Source organism: Suncus etruscus, chromosome 3, assembly GCF_024139225.1.
Source record: "Suncus etruscus isolate mSunEtr1 chromosome 3, mSunEtr1.pri.cur, whole genome shotgun sequence".
Classification (NCBI taxonomy): domain Eukaryota; kingdom Metazoa; phylum Chordata; class Mammalia; order Eulipotyphla; family Soricidae; genus Suncus; species Suncus etruscus.
Genome location: NC_064850.1, coordinates 151,346,898 through 151,367,768, shown reverse-complemented (window position 1 = coordinate 151,367,768; position 20,871 = coordinate 151,346,898). Strand labels below are relative to the sequence as shown.

The window sequence follows — 20,871 nt, the reverse complement described above, 5'->3', positions numbered from 1 at the left end:
CTTCTAGGAATAGACATTGGATTCCTGGCACCCACAGTTCTTTTCTTGGATTTTGGAACACTTGATGTAAAATATCTGATTCTAACCTTAAGCTGTTCTAGAACTTTGAGGAGCTAGAATAAGCCCAAACTCTCTGCTCACTGTCTCTCTCTCTCTCTCTCTCTCTCTCTCTCTCTCTCTCTCTCTCTCTCTCTCTCTTTCTCTCTCTTTTTTTTTTTTTGGTTTTTGGGCCACACGCGGTGGTGCTCAGGGATTACTCCTGGCTTTCTGCTCAGAAATAGCCCCTGGCAGGCATGGGGGACCATATGGGATGCCAGGATTTGAACCAATGACCTTCTGCATGAAAGGCAAATGCCTTACCTCCATGCTATCTCTCCGGTCCCAACTCACTCTCTCTTTTTTTTTTTTTTTGACAATCATTAGTAAGTCTCCTAGAAAATCAATGAACTGTGTCTTTTCCCAGATATACCATTTGTGTGTCCAGTTTTAGCCAGGAACCATATAACTTTGAACTAGGGCTGTCTAAAAGGCAACATAAAACAAATGTAACATGTGGTCCTAACTTTAATCTTTACTGAATTTTGCTTTGAATTAATTTCATCAGCTACCATGGCAAATGGAAGAGCTGGTTTCACTCCTAGACATTTCATTCATAAAATAATACCTTCTTTTGAGGACCCAGGAGGGTCATTTTTATGGTTCTTAAGATAATGAATAAATGGGAATAACCATTTGATTGTAAAATTTTTTTTAGTTTTAGAAACATTATAGCTTGTGTAACCAAAAGTATTTCCTTCTTGGATTGACCACTTACTAGTTTAGAATTGTACTAAGCGTTCTCACAGTTATGTTATGTTCATTATATGTACTTAAATAGATTGACCCAAGTCTACTTTCACATTTACCAAAGACCTCATTTTCTCTGTCCACCTTTCCCTTGATCACTGGTCTTGTCCTCAATCAGACCCATTCCTAGTCTCTGTGATTTCAGCTTTATTAGACTTCCTGCTTCCAACCTGACTTCCGTTTCCCATATTATTACTTATATGAACCATAATATTAACCTTTTCTCCACAATCTTGGCTTTACTAATTTTCCTTTATTTTATTATATACTTTATTTAGGCACCATGATTTACAAAGCTTTTAATAACAGTGTTTCAAGCAGACAATGTTCCAGCTCAAAACACACAACCAATGTCAGAGTCCCTCGACCAATAACTCAAGGCTCTTTCCTTCTCACAGTGACAATATGCACCAGTTAACTATTATTGTTCAGGAATTAATACTTAAATGTATTGATAAAAAATAACATTTTTATTCAACCATTTATTATTTATTATTCTACCATTTCTGTGAATCAGAAATTTGTTTTTGTTTCTGGGCCATACCGTGGTGCTCAGAGTTTAATCTTGACTCTGAGCTCAGAGATTACTCCTAGAAGGGCATAAAGAACCATATGAGGTGCTGGGGATTGAACCTGAATTGGCCATGAGCAAGGCATGCACTCTAATCTCTGTACTATTGCTCCAGCCCCTTTGAATCAGGTATATGGGTGAGGATTATCTAGGTATCCCTAAAACAATGTCTCTCAAAGGCTAAAAAAAATGTTTTGGTGGGCATAGCACTATTGGAAGGCTCATCTCGGGGAAGAATTTATTTCTAGACATGCTCACTTATTATTGGCTGGAAAGTTCAACTTCTTTGACTTTCCTCAGGGTGAGTGAGGTCATGAGTGAGGCACATCACAGAAGAAGCCATAGTAACTTGATCTCAAAGGTGACATCCCAGCACTATTGTCATCTTGTGCAGTAGATCACTAAGACCAGTCTAACTAAACGTTAGGGGAGAGAATGTTAAGGCACAAACAACAGGAAGAAGGTACCACTGGAGGCCTCCCCCAGAATGCCTATTGTACAAGCTGAGGAGGCACTGGTAATATCCTCCAGTAGCTTCTTGGTGTTCTTCAAATGAAGTCCAGAATGGTCGGGCTAGCCAGCCATTTACCACTGTGGCCCGAGTAGGAGAGATTTTCTTTCTGGGTATTTTTCCCAGTATTCTTTTATTTTTATTTTATTTTGTTGAAACCATTGTGATTCAAAGTCCTTCATAGCTAGGTTTCAGACATACAATGAATACATACATAGCTGGGTTTCAGACATACAATGAATCAGTGTTAATCCCACCATCAGTGTCAATATCCCTCCACCATGTTCCTAGAGTGTATTTTAAACAAAATGGATCAGATTTAGCTTCATCTTATTTCAGAAAATTTTATTTTTTTAGGAAGCCCATTCTTACTTATGGTTAATTTGGTGAAATATATGGGGGTTCTGGGGGTCAAAACCAGGTGGACCGTATGCCATGCTAGGCATCTTCCTCACTGTTTTTTATCCAGCACCCAGAAAACTTTTTTTTTAAAAGTCTCATATTTATCTAAGAATGTGAACATAATGTTGTTGAAAATACTATTAAAGGGGCCGGAAAGGTGGTGCTAGAGGTAAGGTGTCTGCCTTGCACGCGCTAGCCAAGGAAGGACCGAGGTTCGATCCCCAGGTGTCCCATATGGTCCCCCCAAGCCAGGGGCAATTTCTGAGTGCATAGCCAGGAGTAACCCCTGAGCGTCAAACGGGTGTGGCCCAAAAACCAAAAACCAAAAAAAAAAAAAAAGAAGAAAATACTATTAAAATACAGTCCAGGAAATAATCCTCAAGTTATTTGCAGTTGATAAAGACTGAAATAAGTAAAAGCGATGAGAATTCAAATTACTATTGTCAGCATCATTTATATAGATGAACTTATTCTTTAAAATGTCCTGTGGGCTTGTCTCTCCCATTTTACAGAGATTGGAAACAGGGAGGCAATCTCAGCTTCTACCTTAATTAGAAATGTTATAAATCATGAAAATGTATGTCAATGTAGGCATGGTCACGGGACTCAGGCATGGCTTATATATTCAGACATGATCTGTATATATAGAAATGATCTTATATGCAGCATGACCCATGTATGCAGATAAGACTGTGCCAACTGTATGACTCATGCTCGAACTAAGGTTTACTTTATAATACCTAGCACAGTACTTCAGTAGATATGAGGTTCCTGATAACAGGTTTTATTGATTACTATAGGCCACACATGACAATTTAGAGAAAGGCTAAAAATAACAGTGTTTTAAAATACTTCAATGTGGTTGGTTGTCAGTTATAAAAAAGAATACCCCCTTTCACCAGTGCAGCCTTCATGCCACCAATGTCCCTCTTCTCCTTCTTCCCCACCCCCTGCCTATATTCTAGATAGGCAATCTATTTCTCTCACACTACCATTGTCATGATAGTTGTTAGTGTTGTTATTTCTCTAACTGCACTCACTACTCTTTGTGGTCAGCTTCATATCTTTGGCCTCATCCTATTGTCTCTGGGCATTATTACAAAAATGTCTTTTATTTTTCCTAAATCCCACAGATGAGTAAGACTATTCCATGTCTATCTCTTTCCCTCTGACTTACTTCACTCAGCATAATAGTTTACATGTTCATCATGTATAGGAAAATTTCATGACTTTATTGTTCTTGAAAGCTGCATAATTGTCCATTGTGTATATGTACCAGTTTCTTTAGCCACTCCTCTGCTGTTGGGCATCTGGGTTGTTTCCAGAGTCTGACTATTGTCAATAGTGTTGCAAAGAATAAGGTGTGCAGAAAGCATTTTTATATTGTGATTTTGTGTTCCTAAGGTATATCTCTAGGAGTGGTATAGCTGGATCATATGGAAGCTCAATTTCCAGAGTTTTTTTTGAGGAATCTCTATGTTGCTTTCCATAAAGCCTGGATTAGATGGCATTTCCACTAGCAGTGAATGAGAGTTACTTTCTCCCACCTCCCCGCCAGCACTAATTGTTCTTGTTCTTTGTGATGTGTGCCATTCTCTGTGGCATGAGATGGTACCTCATAGTTGTTCTGATTTGTCTTTTGGCTGTTTGTATTTCTTCTGTGAGGAAGTGCCTGTTCATTTCTTCTTCCCATTTTTTTTTTTTTTTTGGTTTTTGGGCCACACCCGGTGGTGCTCAGAAGTTACTCCTGGCTGTCTGCTCAGAAATAGCTCCTGGCAGGCTCGGGGACCATATGGGACACCGGGATTTGAACCAATCACCTTTGGTCCTGGATCGGCTGCTTGCAAGGCAAACACCGCTGTGCTATCTCTCTGGGCCCATCTCCACATTTTTTGATGGAGTTAGATTTTTTTTTCTTGCTAAGTTCTGTCAGTACTTGTATATCTTAGATATTAGCCTCTTATCTGACATATATTGGGTGAATAGTTTCTAAATTCTGTGGGTGGACATTGTATCCAAGTAACTATTTCCTTTGAGGTGCAGAAACTTCTCATTTAATGTAGTTTCATTTGTTTGTCTCTGCTTCCACTTGTTTTGACAGTGATGTTTCCTCCTTGAAGATGCCTTTAGTTTCAGAGTCATGGAGTGTTTTACCTATATACATTATGGTTCTGGGTCTTATATCAAGGTCTTTTTTTTTTTTTTTTTTTTTTTTTTTGGTTTTTGGGCCACACCCGTTTGACGCTCAGGGGTTACTCCTGGCTATGTGCTCAGAAATCGCCCCTGGCTTGGGGAGACCATATGGGACACTGGGGGATTGAACCGCGGTCCGTCCTAGGCTAGCGCTTGCAAGGCAGACACCTTACCTCTAGTGCCACCTTCCCAGCCCCTATATCAAGGTCTTTAATTCATTTTAATTTGACCTTTGTGTATGATGTTAGATAGAGGTTTAAGTTTGCTTTTTTGCAAGTGGCTGACCAGTTGTCCCAACACCACTTGTTGAAGAGGCTTTCCTTGCTCCATTTTGTGTTTCTTACCCTTTTGTCAAAGTTTAATTGATTGTATGTCTGGAGAATATTGGGATTTCATGAATTTGTTCATATAAAGAGATTTAGTTGTTGGTGTTTATTTTGCTTCCCCCCCTCAGTAACATTTTCAGAATAAGAACATTAATAAAGTTCCTTTAGACTAAAAATTCTGGTGTAAATGCATATTTTTTATAGAAAAATTTCAAACTTGTTCTTTTCTGAGAAAACATACAAACACAATTTTGGGGGAAGTGTCAGACGTATAAAGTTTTGCCTTCAGAGGTATATGTAGAATGACTAAAAGTTTCTCTTATCTGAATCTTCTGAATTCATTTTCTTTTTTTGTTCTAATATAAATCTTTATTTAAGCACCATGCATACAAGCATATTCATAGTTGGGTTTCAGTCATAAACAGAATACCCCCCTTCACCAGTGCAACATTCCCAACACCAATTGAATTCATTTTCTTCTAGTTGTGTATTTTTGTTATCAAGTCTGTTCTGTTTGTTAGTTTGTTTTTAGGCCACATTCAGAATGTTCATGGCTTTTGTCTTACTCTGGATTCAGGGACTGCACCCTGCAATGCTCAGGTGTCTATATGGGGTACCAGGGATTGAAGCTGGGTGAATTGTGTGCAAGGCAAGTGACCTGTTACACTATCTCTCTGGAGTTTGATGGATCAAATCTGATCTTGAGAAGACCCTAGTTTGAGTTTACTTTTATTTTGTTTGTTTGGGGCTATACCTAGCATTGATCAGGATAAAAACCTAGCTCAACACTTGGAATTACAGTGCTTGGGGATGCTGGAGATAGAATCATATCAGTTGCTTGTATAGTAAAAATGTCCTACCAGCTATACTCTTACTCCTGTCCCTGAGTTTGCTTTAAGAATATATGTTCTGTTTTGTTGTTGTTGTTGTTGTTGTTGTTGGGACAGTGCAGGAATTAAATCTAGGGCTTTGGACAGGCTTGTGTTCTACTATTTAGGCTACATCTCGTTCTGTGGAATCTTCTACTCTCTATGAGGAGCCAGTTTTTGGAAGCCCCATAGCATGGGGAGAAATCTTCTAGAGGCTCCGAACAAAGCACATCACTTGGGAAGATGTTTGAATAATTGAATATGTTCCCTATGAACTTACAGTTTTTTGTTTTTGTTTTTGGTTACCCCTGGCAGTGCTCAGGGCTTATTCCTGGCTCCAGGCTCAGAAATTGCTCCTGGCAGGCACGGGGGACCATATAGGACACCGGGATTCGAACTGATGATCTCCTGCATGAAAGGCAAACGCCTTACCTCCATGCTATCTCTCCGGCCCTGAACTCACAGTTTTTATAATTCAATAGCCTCCACTCATTCACAGCCCTAATTCGAAACCAATTACCATTACAAGGAACTCTGTGTGGTTTAGACAGAAATGCAAACACATAATCATGTTCCTTTTGTGAATATTAGCTTTTACATTTTATAGAGACGAATGTTTCTGATAACAATCACAGGCCAGACTAGTTCTTCACAAGAACAAGAGTCATCTTAAGTGATTGAAGTGGGGACTTTTAGATACATGAGTCTCAAATAAGATTTTTCTCCTCTCATTGCACCATAACTACCATATTCCCTTCCTCTCAAATACAAAGGCATGCTTATTAGAGTTGAATCCTTCTACTACTTTTGCAACCCAATCAGCAGGTGGAAAAAACAAACTCAATTTTGCTCTCAACATGTTTGCAGCTCAACTTAGCCTTGTCCTTGTCAGAATTCACTTGTTCATTTAGCAGTTAAAAGTCAGACCTTTGGGGCTGGAGAGATAGCATGGAGGAAAAAGCATTTGCCTTGCATGCAGAAGGTTGGTGGTTCGAATCCCAGCATCCCATATGGTCCCCCGAGCCTGCCAGGAGTGATTTCTGAGCATAGAGCCAGGAATAACCCCTGAGCGCGGCCAGGTGTGACCCAAAAGCCAAAAAAAAAAAAAAAAAAAAGTCAGACCTTTAAAAAAAAAGTCTGACCTCTAGGTGTCACAGAGATAGTAGGACACTTGCATTGCAGGCAACTGTCCCATGTTTGATCCCCAGCATTTCATATGGTTTCTAGATCAGGAGTGATTCCTCCTTATAGAGCCAGGAGTAATCCCTGAGTATTGCTGAGTGGCTCAAAAACAAGAACAAGAACAACAACAACAAAGTCTGGACTGCCCATTCTTATGAAGAGCATTTTTTTTAACTTACTACATTTTTAGTTTATTTGTTTGCTTTCACCAAAGACTTTTTTAAATTTGGGATCATCCCAAACAGTGCTCAGGGCCTTAGGTTAATACTCTGCAGGTCTGTGCGACCCTGCAGGGTTAGTGGGGTTATAGAGCTAGGGCACTATAGGAGCTGTGTTGTCAGCTCTTAATCTGGTGCAAATCAGTAGTGAAGCCAGCTGTGATCCAACAGATAGGGAGGTCCTTTGTTATTGTTGCACATCTTTCATTGACTATGTGCTTCTAGGCTCTCCCACTACATGGTAATTTCGAGGAGAGGCAAGAATTTTTCTCTTTAGTGCACTCTCAGATTGTCAGCATTAGAATAGCAGAGGCATTGGACCCTTAATACAAATTTCTGAAAGGGTAAATGAACTTAAGTATAACACATTTGTAAATATGCATTATTACCCATAGCTCTGTAGTCAAGTTATAGGTAACCTACTGGGTAGCTAACCCACCTGATTTTATGTGTGTTTGTGTGTGTGAGTGTGTGTTTGTGTGTTTGGTATTGGGTCACAGGCAAGTTGCTCAGGGATTATTACTGGTTTTGTGCTCAAGGCTTATGGATTACTCCTGGTGGGGCTTGGTGGTATCAGTGATTGAATTTGGGTTGGCCACTTGCAAGGCAAGTGTCCTACCCACTGTACTATCTCCCTGACCTAATACGCACCTAGATGCTATTGGATTACAGTTCTGAAGATTGTAAATTTGAGATCAAGGCATTTTGGGAACATTTCTTCTGAAGTCTCTTTCCTTGACTGTGGGCACATCTTCTCCCTATGTCCTCAGTTGGTTGTCCCTCTATGTTTGTCTTGGTCTTTATCATGTCTTAGAAGTACAGTAGTCTTTTTTTTTTTTTTTTGGTTTTTGGGCCACACCCGGTAACGCTCAGGGGTTACTCCTGGCTATGCGCTCAGAAGTTGCTCCTGGCTTGGGGGACCATATGGGACACCGGGGGATCGAACCGCGGTCCGTCCAAGGCTAGCGCAAGCAAGGCAGGCGCACCTTACCTTTAGCGCCACCGCCCGGCCCCAGAAGTACAGTAGTCTTAATGTCCATTTCTTTCTTATTACTATTGGTGTATAGGAAAGCCATTGATTTTTGTGTGTTAATTTTGTAGCCTGCCACCTTGCTATATGAGTCTATTGTTTCTAGAAGCTTTTTGGTAGAGTCTTTAGTGTTTTTTAAATAGAGTATCATGTCATCTGCAAACAGCGAGAGCTTGACTTCTTCCTTTTTTATCTGGATTCCCTTGATATCTTTTTCTTGCCTAATCGCTATAGCAAGTACTTCCAGTGCTATGTTGAATAGAAGTGGTGAGAGAGGACAGCCTTGTCTTGTGCCAGAATTTAGAGGGAAAGCTTTTAGTTTTTCTCCATTGAGGATAATATTTGCCACTGGCTTGTCGTAGATGGCCTTAATTATATTCAGAAAGGTTCCTTTCATTCCCATCTTTCTGAGAGTTTTGATCAAGAATGGGTGTTGGACCTTATCAAATGCTTTCTCTGCATCTATTTATATGATAATGTGATTTTTATTTTTCTTGTTGTTGATATTGTGTATTATGTTGATAGACTTATGGATCTTAACAACCCCATTCACAATAGTGCCACACAAACTCAAATATCTTGGAATAAACTTGACTAAAAATGTGAAGGACCTATACAAAGAAAACTATAAAACTCTTCTCCAAGAAATAAGAGAGAACATGCAGAAATGGAAACACATACCCTGCTCATGGATTGGCACGATTAACATCATTAAAATGGCAATATTCCACAAAGCATTGTACAGATTTAATGCAATCCCTCTAAAGATACCCATGACATTCTTCAAAGAAGTGGATCAGGCACTTTTGAAATTCATATGGAACAATAAACACCCTAGAATAGCTAAAGCAATCATTGGGAAAAAGAATATGGGAGGAATTACTTTCCCCAACTTTAAATTGTACTACAAAGCAATAGTTATCAAAACAGCATGGTATTGGAATAAAGACAGGACCTCAGATCAGTGGAATAGGCTTGACTACTCTGAGAATGTTCCACAGACATACAATCATCTAATTTTTGATAAAGGAGCAAGAAATCCTAAATGGAGCAAAGAAAGCCTCTTCAACAAGTGGTGTTGGCATAACTGGCTAGCGACTTGCAAAAAATTGAACTTAGACCCCCAGTTAACCTCATGTACGAAGGTAAAATCCAAATGGATGAAAGACCTCGATATCAGACCTGAAACCATAAGATATATAGAACAACACGTAGGCAAAACACTTCAGGACAATGAGACTACAGGCATCTTCAAGGTGGAAACTGCACTCTCCAAGCAAGTGAAAGCAGAGATTAACAGATGGGAATATATTAAGCTGAGAAGCTTCTGCTTCTCAAAGGAAATAGTGCCCAGGATACAAGAGCCACCCACTGAGTGGGAGAAACTATTCACACAATACCCATCAGATAAAGGGCTAATCCAAAATATACAAGGCACTGACAGAAATTTACAAGAAAATAACATCTAATCCCATCAAAAAACGGGGAGAAGAAATGGACAGACACTTTGACAAAGAAGAAATACAAATGGCCAAAAGACACATGAGAAAATGCTCCACATCACTATCATCAGGGAGATGCAAATCAAAACAACTATGAGGTACCACCTCACGCCACAGAGATTGGTGCATTTCACAAAGAATGAGAATAAGCAGTTCTGGCAGGGATGTGGAGAGAAAGAAACTCTTATCCACTGCTGGTGGGAATGCCATCTAGTTCAACCTTTATGAAAAGCGATATGGAGATTCCTCCAAAAACTGGAAATTGAGCTCCCATATGACCCAGCTATACCACTCCTAGGAATATACCCTAGGAACACAAAAATACAATACAAAAATCCCTTCCTTACACCTATATTCATCGAAGCACTATTTACCATAGCTAGACTCTGGAAACAACCAAGATGCCCTTCAACAGACGAATGGCTAAAGAAACTGTGGTACATATACACAATGGAATATTACGCAGCTGTCAGGAGAGATGAAGTCATGGAATTTTCCTCTACATGGATGTACATGGAATCTATTATGCTGAGTTAAATAAGTCAAAGAGAGAGAAAGAAAAATAAAGAATGGTCTCACTCATCTATGGGTTTTAAGAAAAATAAAAGACATTCCTGCAATAATAATTTTTAGACACAAAGGAGAGAAGGGCTGGAAGTTACAGCTCACCTCATGAAGCTCACCACAAACAGGGATGAGTTTAGTTAGAGAAATAACTAAGTTTCAAACTACCCTAATAATGAGAATGTATGAAGGAAATAGAAAGCCTGTCTAGAGTACAGGCAGGTGTTGGGTGGGGAGCAGGGAGACTTGGGACATTGGTGATGGGATTGTTGCACTGGTGATGGGTGGTTTTCTTTACATGACTTACACCCAAACAACACAATCATGTATGTAATCAAGGTGTTTAAATAAAAATATATTAAAAAAAAAGGAAGTACAGTGGTCATGTTTCCATATCACAGACTAAAGCTGTGCTCTGGATTTTATCTCCCTTCCCACACTATTTCAAAAAACTTAAAGAAAATATGTATATTTCTTTTGTATATTTCTTTAGATGTATTTCCTTAGTAGGTATAATTCTTAGTGTGTATTTCCTTATGAAGATGTAGTTTTCCCCATCCCTTTTTGGATTTGTTTAGTAGGAAATTCTAGTAGATACGCTTCTCTTGGGTTCTGAGTTCATTTTAGAACTGGTTATAGGAATTTTTTAGCTTGTTATTTTTACCCCCACATGCACCAGTAGTATCATGTAGCATTGTTTCTTTTTGCATAGGCACATTAAAGTGGGAAAACCTAATGTTTAGAAAAAAATTCTTTTCTTTCTTTTTTTTCTTTTTTTTTTTTTTTTTTGGTTTTTGGGCCACACCCAGCGGCACTCAGTGTATACTTCTGGCTATCTGCTCAGAAATAGCTCCTGGCAAACACGGGGGACCATATGGGACACCGGGATTTGAACCAACCACCTTAGGTCCTGGATCTTCTGCTTGCAAGGCAAACACCGCTGTGCTATCTCTCCGGCCCCAGACATTCTTTTCTAATAGTGATGGGAACTCATAAATTTTATAGTGCAGGCAGGGGGCTATCACCCTGAACATTTGCCACAGCGAATTGACTTAGTGTTTAGTCCATTAGACATAGCCTTTCACCCCCAAACCTTGGATTCCATCTTTGAATCTGGCGCAATTTTCTGTACCAGCACCAGGAATCAAATTTCTACTTGGGAAGGCCCTAATGCTGCCCTGGCCTTGACTTGCTCTAGAGTGGGTTCAGACAATTTGGAAGCAGCAATAACTTGCTTTCAGGGCAAGTTTCCCCGCATAGCTACCTAATGATAAGATGAAACCAGAAGATGCTCTATGACATTCTGACTTTGACATAGGATCCATGTACTGTAGAAACCAAGATCTCTAATTACAGAAATCTGACTGTGACAATCGTGATTGAAGAGAACTTTCCTTGGGACCATGAAGAAAGACTTTGGGGTTAGACAGCATAATATGCTCAGAGACTATAATTGATCTTATGTCAGGATGCTTTATGGGTAGGGTCTTCCTACTGATCTATTTTTAGATCAAAGATTTTTTCTTTCTATTTTCTTCAACTTTTGCTGTGCCTATGAAAACACTGCCACTCCTTTTCCTCTTACTTTTTATCTTTTAAATAGGGACTTACACCTTTTTCACAGGACCTTGGGAAACAGATTACTTTGTTTTACCTCACATCTCTGCATTTTTTCTATAAAATTAATATGAAAAGAAAAAGAAAGGATGGGTTTAGGGTCCAAGTGGTCTCAGGTGCATTGGTAAGAAAAATAGGATAGAACTAAATATCCAAGCCAAAGTTAACAACAATATAATCAAAAGACCTAAACTTTAATAATCTAAATTTAAATGGACCTGTTATACTGGCAGGCTAGGAGGCAAAGGATGGTGGTTTAGGATGAACTCTGGAACACTGGTGGAGGGAGGTCGACACTGGTGGTGGGAATAGTCATGATTCAGATATATAAAATATCTGAAATTCAGCTATGAAGCACTTTGTAGATCACAATGGTTTCAATAAAATGAAATATAAAAAAGAGGTACAGTGGTTATATTGGATGAAAATTCGCCATGATGACCTCATTGGAACCCAGCCACTTCTTTGATGGCCCTTTTTATAAATTCAGTTACATTCTGAAGTCATGGAAATTAGGATGGGAATGAGATGTAGCTTATCACACTCCACTTTATGTTTAGCATGCCTGTGGAGGCCACCACTGTCTCTTGGGGCAGGACAATGGTTGAGGCTGAGAAGGTAGGGACTTCCTCTCTCTCCATGGTCACAGGAGGGATGAGTTCAGTGTTCATTTGGTTGTGTATCTATGAACATAAAAAGTAGATTATTCAAATCCAGCTCACCATAAATACTTTTCCACATTTCCTGGCTCACACTGCAACTTTTGTGTCATTTAGAGAACAGATAATGAGAAAATAAGTTGGGGACATACTTCATTTGAGCTTTGTGGGGTATATTTTTATGGTTTTACTCACCCCCATGTGAAGATAAACTTCATGTTCCAGGAATGTCCCTTGCCCTCTTTACTGACCCCTATGTGGACAAGAATGTGTGATTATTTATGACTGTACCAGGTGTGGGTGGTGAAGGAAAAAGAAGTTGTGAAATGCATAGAGTTAGAAGCTAGTATTTGGGCTCCCTGCTAGTCATGATGCTATCTTTGTCTGTTTATTTTTAGACCATACCCTAAATTGTTCAAGGCTTACTCCTGGCTCTGTGGCCAAGAATCACTCCTAGTGGTGCTTGGGAACATATGTGGTTGTGAAGATGGAATCTGGATCAGCTGCATGGAAGGCAAGCACCTTCCCCTATACTGTCTTGTAAGATGGCATCCAGATATTAATCCAAAGCAAAGGCATTCTCCCAATTTCCTCTTTCCTTTTCACTTAGCCCTTTGATTTGTAAAAGTCCACCTGGATCTTACTCCATCCTCTCCTACCCAGTTGAATTGAGAATAAAGAAAGGACAGTGTTGGCTTTGGCACTCAGGCAGAGATACCATGAAATGAGAAGCTAACTGACTCCATGATTCTTTCCTGACTAGCTTGTTTTATTAATTTTTTTAAATTTTGGTTTTTGAGTCATACCCGGTGACTTTCAGGGGTTACTCCTGGCTATGGGCTCAGACTTGAGGGACCATAGGGATGTTGGGTTTTCAAACTGCTATCTGTCCTAGGTTAGCACGTGCAAGGCAAACACCCTACTGCTTGAACCACTGCTCCAGCCCCTGTTTTATTAATTCTTCACCTCTACCCTGCTTTTTCAGATCTGTCCTCCTGGGGGTAGAAATATGGATACGGTGATTACACAATGTGTGATTTATTTTGCAACTGGCTCTTGAATAACAACCTGAGGACCTGAGAAAACTTCAATAATGGTGAGTGACTTGACTCTCTGGTAGTTAATCACCATAATGGCTTCCTTCAGATGGACTGATTGTGCAGTGCCTGTCATTGGAACATTGGTGCACATGACCCTTGTTCTGAATATGGCAGAGGATCTTTCAGGTGGGACAGAAACAGGCAGTGAAGGGGAGAGAGCTGATGACTCAAAGCAGTGCCATAGTGGCTGAGGCCCACTGCCTTTCTTCTACCAAAGGGGTTTTGTGCAAGAACATTGGCCCTCCAACCTGTAGCAGCTTATCAAAGTTACTTATGGGGTAGAAGACAAAGAGAAAGCCCCATTTGAGGGGGACCAACAGTAGGGAGATGAGTAGATCTCCCCACCCAGATTCCAGCCCAGGAACTGAAGGCCTTTCTGTCCCAGAGGATCTAAGCAGCGTACCACAGAAGGAGAAGATGGAGTATCCAAGCCCAGCTGAAGCCCAACTGAGGAGAAGCTTCCTGCTTTCAGAACCTCGAATAACTTTCTTCTAGGTTAATCTTTTGACCATATTTGCACTGGTCATTATATTGCTTGTTAAACTGTGTTCTTTCTACCTGTATAGATTTTAATAGCTACTATTTTGTTCTATACCCTACTGCAAACAGAAAAATTTGTATCCAACTTTAGTGGTTTAATATTAGTTTGCACAGTTCCAGGAAAATGCATAATGTTGTTAGATTTTTATAGTTCTCAGCTATCCAATTGGAAATGTTTCCCACTTGCTATGATACTTGATTTTGTATATCCATTAGCAACTTATTCTCAAATTATGTCTGCAAAAATGTTCTAATGTCTTTGTCCACAGAAGTCAATGGAAAATGGATACTATAGTCTCTTATTAAAGTGCTCATTATAATATGTTTTAGCAAATTTGTTTTCAAACTGTATAATATATATATATATATATATATATATATATATATATCTGCAGAAATGTTCTTTGTTTTTGTTTTTATTTGATTGTTCTTGGGTCACCCAGCAACGCTCAGGGGTTACTCCTGGCTCTATGCTCAGAAATTGCCCTGGCAGGCACAGGGGACCATATGGGATGCCGGGATTCGAACCACCAACCTTCTGCATGAAAGGCAAATGCCCTGCCTCCATGCTATCTCTCCAGCCCCTGCAGAAATGTTCTTATGATTTTGTTTAGAGAAGTTTATAAAAAAGAAACTTGGATGCTATAGACTTGTATTACAATGCTCAGTGTAAGAAGGTTTAAAATTTTGTTTTCAGGGGGCTGGAGAGATAGCCTTGCATGCAGAAGAACAGTGGTTCGAAATCCGGCATCCCATATGGTCCCCGTGCCTGTCAGGGGCTATTTTCTGAGCATGGAGCCAGGAGTAACTCCTGAGAGCTGCCGGGTGTGACCCAAAAACCAAAAAATAAATTTTGTTTTCAGATTAAGTGTATCTGCAGAATGGTTCTAATGTTTGTGTTCAGAGAAATCTACAAAAAATATTGTGATGTGTATAAGGCAAGTATTGGGAAAAGCTCATGTTTTAAGAATGTGTATGCACAATCAGACTTTTGAGGCTTTTACAGCCAACTTTTACTGTGACTATACAAAATAACAACCACTTTTGTAAGTTCTGATCTGAGATTCTCTCCTCTGACTGAGAAAGGTAGAACAAAACTTTTGTAATCTTTTTCAATGTGTTTGTTTTGAACAAAAATGGTAGAATTGTAAATTGACACTCAGCTATTAACCCAAAACAAAGGCATTCCCTCAATTTCTTCTTTCTTTTTACCTTACCCTTTGATGTGTAAAAGTTCACCTGGCTCTTACTCCACACTCCCCCACCCAGTTGAATTGATACTGAGTATACAAAAAGGGCAGCATTGGCTTTGGCCCTCAGAGAAACAAACTGTCTTCATGATCTTTCCTGATCTGCTTGGTTTATTAATTCTTCACTGGTACCCTGCTTCATCAGGCCCATCTGCCTAGGGGTGGAAATAAGCGTGGGGTGATTTCACAATGTGTGATTACTTTTCCATATCTTCTATACTACAAATGTTTAAGTGGCTAAGTCCAAAGAGAATTGTTTTCTTGCCAAGAAAAGGCTTGAAATGTAGTTTTCTAGAAAAAAGACAATGGCAGTACTATTGCATACTTCCAAGGACACCTATACATAAAGTCACATTAGATCTACCTGACTCAAAACTCTTGGATCAAATTATAACACATAGTATACCCAGTCAGCACCAAAATCACCACCAATTAGGTAGAATTCCTCAAGTCTTTCACAATGGCGTCATTTTTTTTTTTTTTGGAAATGCAAGTTTGCTTATTTTTAATTTTGGGGGGGGGTCACACCCAGCTGCGCCCAGGGGTTACTCCTGGCTCTACATTCAGAAGTCACTCCTGGCAGGCATTGGGGACAATAAAGGATGCTGGGATTTGAACTACTGTCTGTTCGAATCAGCTGCTTGCAAGGCAAATGCTCTACCACTGTGCTATCTCTCTAGCCCCAAAATTCAAGTTTATTAAAACACCATGCTTCACACAACTATTCATAAAGCAGTTGTTTCTGGCATGCAATGTGTCAACATCAATCCTACCACTAATCCCACCATTGTCCCCTACTCTCCACCATTGTCCCCAGTTTTCCTACCAACCCTCCTGCCTGCCCCCACTGCAGATATAAAAATTTTTATTTCATATTTTTTCTCTGATAAAATATAATTTTTTTAGTTTGAATGGTAAATGGAATTATCAGAAAATAAATTAATAAGTTAATTTGTGATGATTGCTACAAGATTTTAACTTATGCAAATAAACAAATTTAAATCAATTAATACAGTATAATGCCTATGCACATTTACATAAATAAGTTTTCAACTCTGCTATCTAAAATATATTTTATTAATTTTTATTTTGTACTTGGGTCCCATTATGGTGATAATCATGTCTTCCCTGTCATTAACTCATTAATAAAAATGATTTTATTTTGTTTTGGTTTTTGGTTTTTCGGCCATACCTGGTGACACTCAGGGGTCACTCCTGCTATGCACTCAGAAATCGCCCCTGGTTTGGGGGACCATATGGGACACCAGAGATTGAACCAATGTCTGTCCTGGATCAGCTGTGTGCAGGGCAAAGGCCCTACTGCTGAGCCATCACTCTGGCCCCTAAAACTGATTTTAAACATTGTTTACTAATATATTTTGGAGTTTACATAAAATAGGTAAAAATTTTACAACTCTAAAATTCAGTATGTGAAAAGAATGAATAAAGTTTAAATAGGTCTATAAAAGTATTAAGTGGTTTTTACCTTTAGAAAGGGAATATTGGTTCTACTTTAGAAAATATCATATTATAGAGGCTGCTTAAGTGTTTGCTAGTGCAGAGATGAGATTGCAATAAAAATCTCTGAATGGAATAAAAAAGACTAGTAAGACATTGAACATTCAGTATAAGTAAGATGTTAATTAATTATTAAAAATATAAAATCCCTTAGCAAGGAATGAGTAAACACACAGAAAGTTGTCCATATCTAAAACAAGACTCTTTATGGTATTGTGACATATGCAGATCTGTTAATTTTCATATGCATGCCATTGTGACTGTTTTGTCCACACAAAGTAAATGCTTTTAAGCATTGATTTATAAATCAGTGTCCTGCTTCTACTTTCACCTCCATATCCTATGTTTTTTATTGTTGATTGCCCTGTAAACATTCCAATACTATGATAAGTGAAACGCGGCAATGTGTTGGGGAGAGGAAGGATAAAGCTATTAGGAAGCATCAGTCAACTGCTAACTTCAATATGGTGATTGGAGAGTATGGTTTAGGAAGCTTTTTATATTGTAGTTGGAGATTTATTTCTCTTCTGGATTCTAATCCATGGGGTCAGAAGCTTGTGAGGAGACACTGCCTGGCCCTGGAAGGAAGCACTGGCTGATTTGAAGGCATCTGGCCACTCTCATACTGTCTCAGAGTCCACAACTACTGAAGCTGCACAAACGTTTGGTTTGTCACATCTGATGACTGGACAGAAGTCCTTGTCTGCATCCCTGATACCACTGTTTGTTTGTTGCCAGTATTCCAATCTGGCTGTGACACCTGAGGAGGCAGCTTTCATGTTGGGCTCAGGGACACTTCTGTTAAAATGAGTTCAGGGTAACTGGTAGTTTTCTGAGCTCTGGTAGAAGGAGGGTAGCAATTTTAGTGTGGAATCAAATTCATACAAAACTGTGTTTATATTCACTCTTTCATAATCAACAACAGTTTTAATTCCAGAAAACATTTAAATTCAACCTCATGGATGTTGAAGATGATTTGGATCACAGAACTTGGCTTCTCCTGCCAGACAATAAAATTTCCTTTTAGGAAGAAGAAAAATGACAGGATAACATTATCATGAGTGATTTCTAGTCATTTATTTGGCACTTTCCTTGTTCTCTACATTTTAAGTTAGAAATAAGGCTAATTTGCTCAAGGGAGCCCTGCTTTTTTGAATCCTTCTCTGTCTTCTCTGAATTTTCTGTCTTTTCTGAATCCTTGAAGCTCTTCTCTAATGTACATGGGACATTCTCCAGGATACACTACATGCTAGCAAATAAAACATACCTCCATAATATCAAGAGGATAGAAATTTTGCAGGCTACCTTCGCTGACCTCAAGGGCCTGAAATTATATGTGAACCACAAAGGGACAAAGAAGAAAAACTTTAATACCTGGAAGTTAAATAGCCTAATACTGAATAATTAGTGGGTCCGAGATGAAATCAAAGAGGAAATCAAAATCTTCCTAGAAACAAATGACAATGGAGACACAAACTATCAGAACCTATGGGACACAGCAAAAGTGGTACTGAGAGGAAAATTTATAGCTTTGCAAGCACACATCAGGAAAGAAGAAGGGGCATACCTGAATAGCTTAATGATGCAGCTCATAGAATTAGAAAGTACTAAACAAAAGGACCCAAAAATAGGGAGACAGAAGGAAATAACAAAGCTGAGAGCAGAAATCAATGAAGTGGAAACCCGAAAAGCAATCCAAAAGATCAACAAAAGCAGAAGTTGGTTCTTTGAAAAACTAAACAAGATTGATAGATCACTGGCAAAACTAATAAAGAAAGAGAGAGAGAGAAACTTGATAACTCGTATTAGGAATCAAAAAGGAGAGATCACTACTGATATGACAGAGATCCAAAGGGTAATCAGAAACTACTTTAAGAAACTCTACACCAATAAAAATGAGAACCTGGAAGAAATGGATAAATTTTTGGACTCTTATAATCTTCCAAGTTTGAATGAAGTGGATGTAGCATATCTAAACACACCCATCACTATTGAGGAAATTAAGACAGTAATAATTTGTCTGCCCAAAAACAAAAGTCCAGGCCCAGATGGATTTACTAATGAATTCTTTCAAACCTTTCAAGAGGAACTTCTACCAATCCTGGCAAGACTCTTTCATGAAATCGAAAAAACAGGAACACTTCCAAATAGCTTTTATGAAGCCAACATCACCTTGATACCTAAACCAGACAGAGATGCTACCAAAAAAGAAAATTACAGACCAATATCCCTGATGAATACAGATGCAAAGATTCTCAACAAAATCCTGGCATATAGAATTCAATGCCTCATTAAGATGATCATTCACTACGATCAAATAGGTTTCATCCCAGGAATGCAAGGCTGGTTTAACATCCGTAAATCTATCAACATAATACACATCAACAACAAGAAAAATAGAAATCACATGATCATATCAATAGACACAGAGAAAGCATTTGATAAGGTCCAACACCCATTCTTGATCAAAACTCTCAGCAAGATGGGAATGGAAGGAACCTTTCTCAATATAGTTAAGGCCATCTACCACAAGCCAGAGGCAAATATTGTCCTCACTGGAGAAAAACTGAAAGCCTTTCCTCTAAATTCTAGCACGACAAGACTGTCCTCTCTCACCACTGCTATTCAACATAGCACTGGAAGTACTTGCTATAGCGATTAGGCAAGAAAAAGATATCAAGGGAATCCAGATAGGAAAGGAAGAAGTCAAGCTCTCACTGTTTGCAGATGACATGATACTCTACTTAGAAAACCCTAAAGACTCTATCAAAAAGCTTCTAGAAACAATAGACTCATAAAGCAAGGTGGCAGGCTACAAAATTAACACACAAAAATCAATTGCCGTGGGCCGGAGAGATAGCATGGAGGTAAGGCATTTGCCTTTCATGCAGGAGGTCATCAGTTCGAATCCCGGTGCCCCATATGGTCCCCCGTGCCTGCCAGGAGCAATTTCTGAGCCTGGAGCCAGGAATAACCCCTGAGCACTGCCGGTGTGACCCAAAAACCACAAAAACAAAACAAAACAAAAAAATTAATTGCCTTTCTATACACCAATAGTAATAAGGAAGAAATGGACATTAAGAAAATAACCCCATTCACAATAGTGCCACACAAACTCAAATATCTTGGAATCAACTTGACTAAAAATGTGAAGGACCTATACAAGAAAACTATAAAACTCTGCTTCAAGAAATAAGAGAGGACACGCAGAAATGGAAGCACTTACCCTGCTCATGGAATGGCAGGATTACCAGCATTAAAATGGCAATACTCCCCAAAGCATTGTACAGATTTAATGCAATCCCTCTAAAGATACCCATGACATTCTTCAAAGAAGTGGATCAGGCACTTTTGAAATTCATATGGAACAATAAACACCCTAGAATAGCTAAAGCAATCATTGGGAAAAAGAATATGGGAGGAATTACTTTCCCCAACTTTATTTTTGTATTTTTTTTAATTTTATTATTTTTTTTATTTTTTAACTTCTGTAGCCACTTTCAGGGATCTTAACAACCTCAATGCCATTAAGGCTCGTATCATGGCTTTACTATTGCCAGCTATTTTGAAAATTCTGCCAACACATTCAAGAAAGCAGATTTATTTTGCTGGCTTTACTTTCCCCAACTTTAAACTGTACTACAAAGCTATAGTTATCAAAACAGCATGGTATTGGAATAAAGACAGGCCCTCAGATCAGTGGAATAGGCTTGAATACTCAGAGAATGTTCCCCAGACATACAATCACCTAATTTTTGATAAAGGGGCAAGAAATCCTAAATGGAGCAAAGAAAGCCTCTTCAACAAGTGGTGTTGGCATAACTGGATAGCCACTTGCAAAAAAATTAAACTTAGACCCCCAGCTAACATCATGTATGAAGGTTAAATCCAAATGGATGAAAGACCTCGATATCAGACCTGAAACCATAAGATATATAGAACAACACGTAGGTAAAACACTTCAGGACATTGA

The 20,871-nt window shown here is 39.0% G+C and overlaps 1 non-coding gene across 1 annotated transcript; it reads right to left on the bottom strand.

Annotated features, from left to right (window-relative positions):
- Nucleotides 1-20,384: 20,384 nt before the first annotated feature.
- On the bottom strand, nucleotides 20,385-20,513 carry LOC126005300 (small nucleolar RNA SNORA33). Its single transcript, XR_007494441.1, has one exon. It is a non-coding gene; the product is annotated as a small nucleolar RNA SNORA33 (small nucleolar RNA).
- Nucleotides 20,514-20,871: the final 358 nt, after the last annotated feature.